This window comes from Elephantulus edwardii, unplaced genomic scaffold (assembly GCF_000299155.1).
Source record: "Elephantulus edwardii isolate Elephantulus edwardi_28Jun2011 unplaced genomic scaffold, EleEdw1.0 scaffold00003, whole genome shotgun sequence".
In the NCBI taxonomy this organism is placed as follows: Eukaryota; Metazoa; Chordata; class Mammalia; order Macroscelidea; family Macroscelididae; genus Elephantulus; species Elephantulus edwardii.
The window spans coordinates 13000341-13006449 of record NW_006399753.1 but is presented as its reverse complement, the minus strand read 5'-3'; positions in this window follow the sequence as shown (position 1 = coordinate 13006449).

Here is a 6109-nt window from a genome sequence, read left to right as displayed (position 1 = left end):
CTTGGATGTCAGTTATGGTCTCTTTGGGGTATATTCCCAGTAGTGGAATTGCTGGATCAAATGGTATCTCTATTTGCAACTTTTTGAGAAAGCGACATACCGCCTTCCACAGTGGTTGCACCATTTTACACTCCCACCAACAGTGAATAAGGGTCCCAGTTTCTCCACAAGCTCACCAGCATTTGTTGCTTGCTGTTCTGTTAAATTTTGCTATTCTGACTGGGGGTGAAATGATAACTCATAGTTGTTTTAATCATCCCTCTTTCATAATCTAAAACGAAATTTTTCTCTTGAACCATTCTATTGCTTAGTACTGAAGTGCGATTGACTTAAATCCAATATAATTCAGTGCAATTCTGAGTACTTATTCTTGCACTAGATACCTTCCTTCATTTTACTAGGCATTCATGGCTGCCCTTTTGTACAACAATCTAGAGGAGGAGACATATAGATACATAACTTGCAAACTAAGAAAACTATATTAACTGCTACTAGAGGGCATGGTCAAATTATTGTATAAGTGAGTCAAAGGTTGGCTTACACAGGTTTGTTCTTAGAAGATAACTTTACTCATTCATCCATTCCTTTATTTATGAACTATCAAATATCTGATTTGTCACTATGTACCAGATACTGGGCCTTTAGAAAAAGCAGTTCTAGTCCAGCCATGTGTCTTTCTACTGGCCAAATTTCCCCCTCTACCTCCCAACCGTCAATGAAGAAATGACAATCCATGTATGCTGTCCCCTTCTTCCTCAGTCTCATCTTACCTCTTAGTTATCTAGTGATGCTATAACTGAGTTATCACACGAGGACGACCTTAAACAATTTATTCGCTTACAGTTTAGGAATCTGGAAGTCCAAATTTAGAATGCCTGCTCTGGGGGAAGACCCTTTATCTTTGTTGCTTCTTGAGGAAGGGCCAGGTTTCCTTCAATAGCTTTGAGATTGCCTATCCTTCTCCAAGAAGGGTAATAGGCTACAGTTTAAGGACACTCTAGGCTGTGTTGCATTTCACCTTTTATCCTCTTGCAATTCGTTGGTCCATCAGATCACGAAGGATCATTTCATAGTTTCTGAATTATACAGGGAGCTCAGGGGGCCTATGGGTAAGAAACTGCATTGTCAATCCAAAGCCAGGAAGTTTGAATCCACCCTCTGCTCCTCTGGAGAAAGATGGGCAATTTCCTCCTCCCAGTTGATTGCAGTCTGTGAAAGCCCATGCATTGCTTCTGACTCAACAGCAATGAATGAGTGAGTGAGCAGTTATGCCTCGGTGTTGTTGTGTACTGTCGAGTCAGAATGAACTTGTAGTTGACTCTCCAGCAGATTTTCAGAGGCAGTAAATAGCACAGGAAGAGACTGCCCATCTTTCTCCTGTGAACAGATGGTGGATTCGTTCTGCAGGTTCTGGTGTCTTTCCTCAGTCCTCCAGCAAGCTTGGATGAAGGCCTCTGGCTCTGGCTTTGTAGAGCTGCAGCCTCAAGTCAGGTCTGTCTCTGGTTCTCTGTGGAGGCTGCTGTCTCTCTTGTGTAGATCCGAGTGTGGCTGGCACAGGAATCTCTGATCCCGAAGGATGCAGGGTGCAGCCAGCTTCCTCTTCCTTGCTGGCATTGATGCCCCAGTGGAAAATGCTTTAATAACAAGATAGGTGATAAGGGAGGAGTCGATGTATGTGGACTACAGATCGGTGAGGAAATGATATGTCAGAACATCAGAATCCTAGAAGAACTGAGATCATAAGAGCATATGTGAAACCATATGAAGATGCTCAGAGAAGCTCGGAGTAGGTGGACCTTGAAGCTGAAGAACGAAGTAGTAAATGGTGAAAAGATGAGGGCAGATTTTTTTTTATTTAAATGAAAGTTTACAGAGACTTAGGATTTCCAGTTATTCATTGTTACACATTTCTCCCTGCCCACCCCCTCTCCCCACATTCACTCTTCTCCTTGAGAAGAAAAAGAAAAACTCTTTGATTGTTGTGCAATCCCTCCCGCCAAGTCCACTCCACCGTGCAGCCTTCACTCTGGAATTCTGTAATGACAAGAATACCCATACCCATATATGCCTTTTAAACAGTTCTCTCCCTCAGCTGTTTCAATGTTTCAGCATTCCTCCCCTCCTTTTCTGCCTTCCCTCAACCCTGATGCCAGTCCTGTATTACAACAGTGGCCCTATGCAATATTTGTCCTTTTGTGACTGAGATATTTCACTCAGCATAATGTCCTCCAGGGTCATCCATTTTGCATAATATTTCACGAGTTCCTTGTTTTTCAATGTTACATAGTATTCCATTTTGTGAATATACCAGAGCTTCTCTATCCATTCATTTGTTGATGGGCACTTAGGTTGTTTTCAGCTCTTTGCTATTGTGAACAAAGCAGCAATAAACATGGGTGTGCATGAGGGCAGACTTTTAAGGCAGAGGGAACAGCATGCACAAAGTTAGTAATGGAAAACAAGAAGAGTGTGTGCATCTTTAGATGGTGGGAGTGTTGAAGCTGTAGATTCTTTGAGAGACCTGTAATGCTCAGTTCTACAGACAGAATATTAGAGCTTTCACAAGATGGCATTTAACCCACGGCATAATTCCTAATGTTCATATGGGAAGTTGTAAAGTCACAAGCCCGTCCTCATCTCCTGACCTACCCACCAACTCATAGAGTGCTATTTGGGGCCAGTGGTTGATGTCTTTGCTATTTGGGACTAAGAGGCATGAGCCTATGATCTATATTTAGACATGTGTGATCTGCATTATGGGCTGTCCTTTACGAGCAGAGCCTTCTGTGTCAGCTGGAGAAGTGACTTTGTCAAGGGGAGGTCCTCTGATGGTGCTGTGCACAGTCTGGGAATATCTGTGGTGCTGAAATGTAAATGCCTTCTGTATTATTTCACATGCTTAACTGGCTGGCTGATTAGAAGGTGCAGAGAAAATACTGTGAGCTGAAAATCATCATTCTGAATATTTGCATGTGGGCTAGTATATGATTTCCTATATTTAATGCAAATATTATGGGAAGCTATTAGAATATATATTTGACTCATTTGGAAAGTGAAATTTCCAGATTTGCTACATGCCCATAAACACCCAGGCGTTACTGTCCTGCTTCAAATGGTGCCTCCTATTTGCACTCACGGTAGTGTAGGTGCTTCACTGGTGCCCATTTATGGACTGGAAACTTTTAAAAATGCTGTTATATTATTTTCTATTTCATGTTACAACTGCGAGTTGGCACCATCCTGGGAGTGAAAATATTTTATGTTCCGGGTCATCCTCTCTCATTGACCAGCTGGATGACCTTGAACTAGCCCTACAGATAGACAATGAGAGTGAACTGGCATTGTCTGATTTTTTTTTCCATTTCCTCTAACTTTGTCACCACGGTGTGGGGCAGGCTGGGCACAAGCTGGCATTGAAGACCAAGAAAACCTCAATTTCTGCAGTGTGTTCAGGGATGCTTACTCAAATGAAACCGGAATACTAGTGAAAGGAACAAACACGTTAGCTGTGATTTACAGCATCCCTGGTCATCTGCAACCTCAAAACAGGTTTTAAATCTTACATGAAAATCTAGGAATTAATACTTTCAAAGCTTGATTATTTATTGATTTGCCTTATTAACAGAGAACTATTGGATGGATAAAATGTTAATTGTAGTTTCAAGTCTAATATTAGTAGGCAGCATGTTTTGAGCCTTTCCTGTGAATTAGGCACTGTGTAAACAACTGCCTCGCTCATCTCATTTAATCCTCTCTACCAGCTTTATGAGGTTCTATTATTATCCCCATTTTGCAATGGAGGAAATTGAGGTTTGGCAAGATTAAGTAACTTGCCCCAAATCTCACAGTTGTTAAACAGCAGAGATTTAAATAGCGGTCTGCTGATGCCCTACTCGATGTTCTCAGACACTGGGTTTACTGTATGGAATCCTGAAGCATTCGCTGATACATAGACTTCCTTCATTCAAAGCCACTCAATGTAAATGTTTCTGTTTGTGACCTGTGATGAAACCTTTACCTTCCCCAAAACAGCCATCATCTTATCGCTTCTTAAGTCGAAAATGTCCTCTGGCAATGTCCTTTTACCTTTGGTGTAAAATTCTGGTGACTCAACCTGGCATTAATGTTTTCCTAAGGATTGTCTCAGTGTAAACGTTGATGTGAATACTGTGTTCTAATCCAAACTTCCCACTTGCATCAGAAAGGGCTGGCCATTGCTCTTGGACCAGCTTTACTCCATGGCTCTGTGCTAACTTGGGATGACTTCCAATGTCTTCCCTATATATCCTCCAGGGATCACCCATTTTGCATATTTGTTTCATGCCCATTTGAGGAAGCTTATTTGTTGTCTTTTTCAGTCTCTGTTGCTCTGTTAAACTCTGTTTTAACATAGTAAGGCATCCATTCAGATGCTTTCTTTATTCATCCATTTGTGAATACACATATTCTGTCATTCAGTATTTATCAGGCTTCCAATAGACTAGTAGGCAACATGATAGATAGAGAAAAAGTTTGAAATTGTCAATGCTTTCATCTTCCTTGGATCCACAATTCCCACCTTGGTGCCAGCGGGCAGGAGATCAGGAGACATACTGCTCAGGGCAAGTCTGCTGTCAAGGACCTCTTGAAATCACTGAGGAGCAACAACGTCACTTTGATAACTAATGTGCACCTGACTCAGGCCATGGTCTTTCCAATCACTTGTTATGCATCTGAGAGCTGGACAATAAATAAGGATGACAGAAAAGGAATTTATGACTTTGAGTTGTGATATGTTGTTGTTTTTGTTATTGTTAATTGCCACTGAGTTGTAGACAACTCATTGAGACCCTATGAATTGAACACCTGAACACTTGTGTAACTTTCATAGTATCTCCAAGTTCATAGGTTTTCCAGAGGGAAGCTATTTTGAAAGTTGGTGCCACTCCTGCTTCCAAGCTTGTTTTAATTGGGGGAGCTCCACCAAACACTGTCCGCCATGGGTGACCATTATTGCATTTGACACATCAGTGTCACAGTGTTCAGCATCACAGCAACCACATGTTACCTCTGTACAGCAAATGGACAGACCAGGGCTATACGACCTAGAACAATGCTTGACCGAAAACAATTAAAAACAGGCCTGAGGGTCACAGATTAAAGTCATCCACCTTTGCTTTTGGTTGTCCACTAGGCCAACTGTTCTCTCTCTATGCTGTTGCTAAATGCTGTTGAGTTGTAGATGACTCATAGTGACACTTTGGCTTGAGTTGTGATATAGGAAAAGAATAATGAATATCCTATGGTCAGCCGAAAGCATAGGCAGAGTGCTTCTTGGAGGAAAGGATAGAGGAACTTCATCTCACATACCTTGGGCTTGCAGCTAGGAGAGACTATTCCTTGGAAAGGGACATTATGCTTGGAAAAGTGGAAGGTCAGAAAAAGAGAGGAAGATTCTCAGTGAGGTAGATTGACACAGAGACGTCAGCAGTGGGCTAAAGTGTGTCAGAGACGATGAGGATGGCACCAGATAGGACAAGATTTAGACGTACTGTTAATATGATCACTGTGAGTCATACTTGACATCACCTAACAACACAACCATATTCTAGGATATGATGAAAAACCAGATTCTATCACTGATTTCATTGCAATTTACCTTTTTTTACTTATGATTCATCTCTCTAAGCAATCTTAGTCTTTGTGAAAATAGTTTTACTCTTCAGCTTCAGAGCCTTACCTTCCCAAAGAACACCAAGAAAGCAACTAGGAAATGTTTCTTTGAATGACTGTCTGAATCCCATGTCCTTCTTCTACCTATTCATTCTGGAAATGCTTAAGGGGATCCGAAAAGATGTAAACCACAGACAAGAATTTTATGACCACCAAAAAAAATCACCTATGGGAAAAATTACCATGGCTTCCTGAGTTACTGATTATCTTTGCCACACAGGATGTAGAACACCCAGAAATATGTCATGTGAGAGTCATGGCTCAGAGCTGTTTCCAGAGAGGAGAGAGTAGAGAGCAGCCTACTATGTAGGGTTATATATATATATATATATGTTGTTGTTGTTGTTGTTATGTGCCGTAGAGTCGTTTGCAACTCATAGCGACCCTATGCACAACA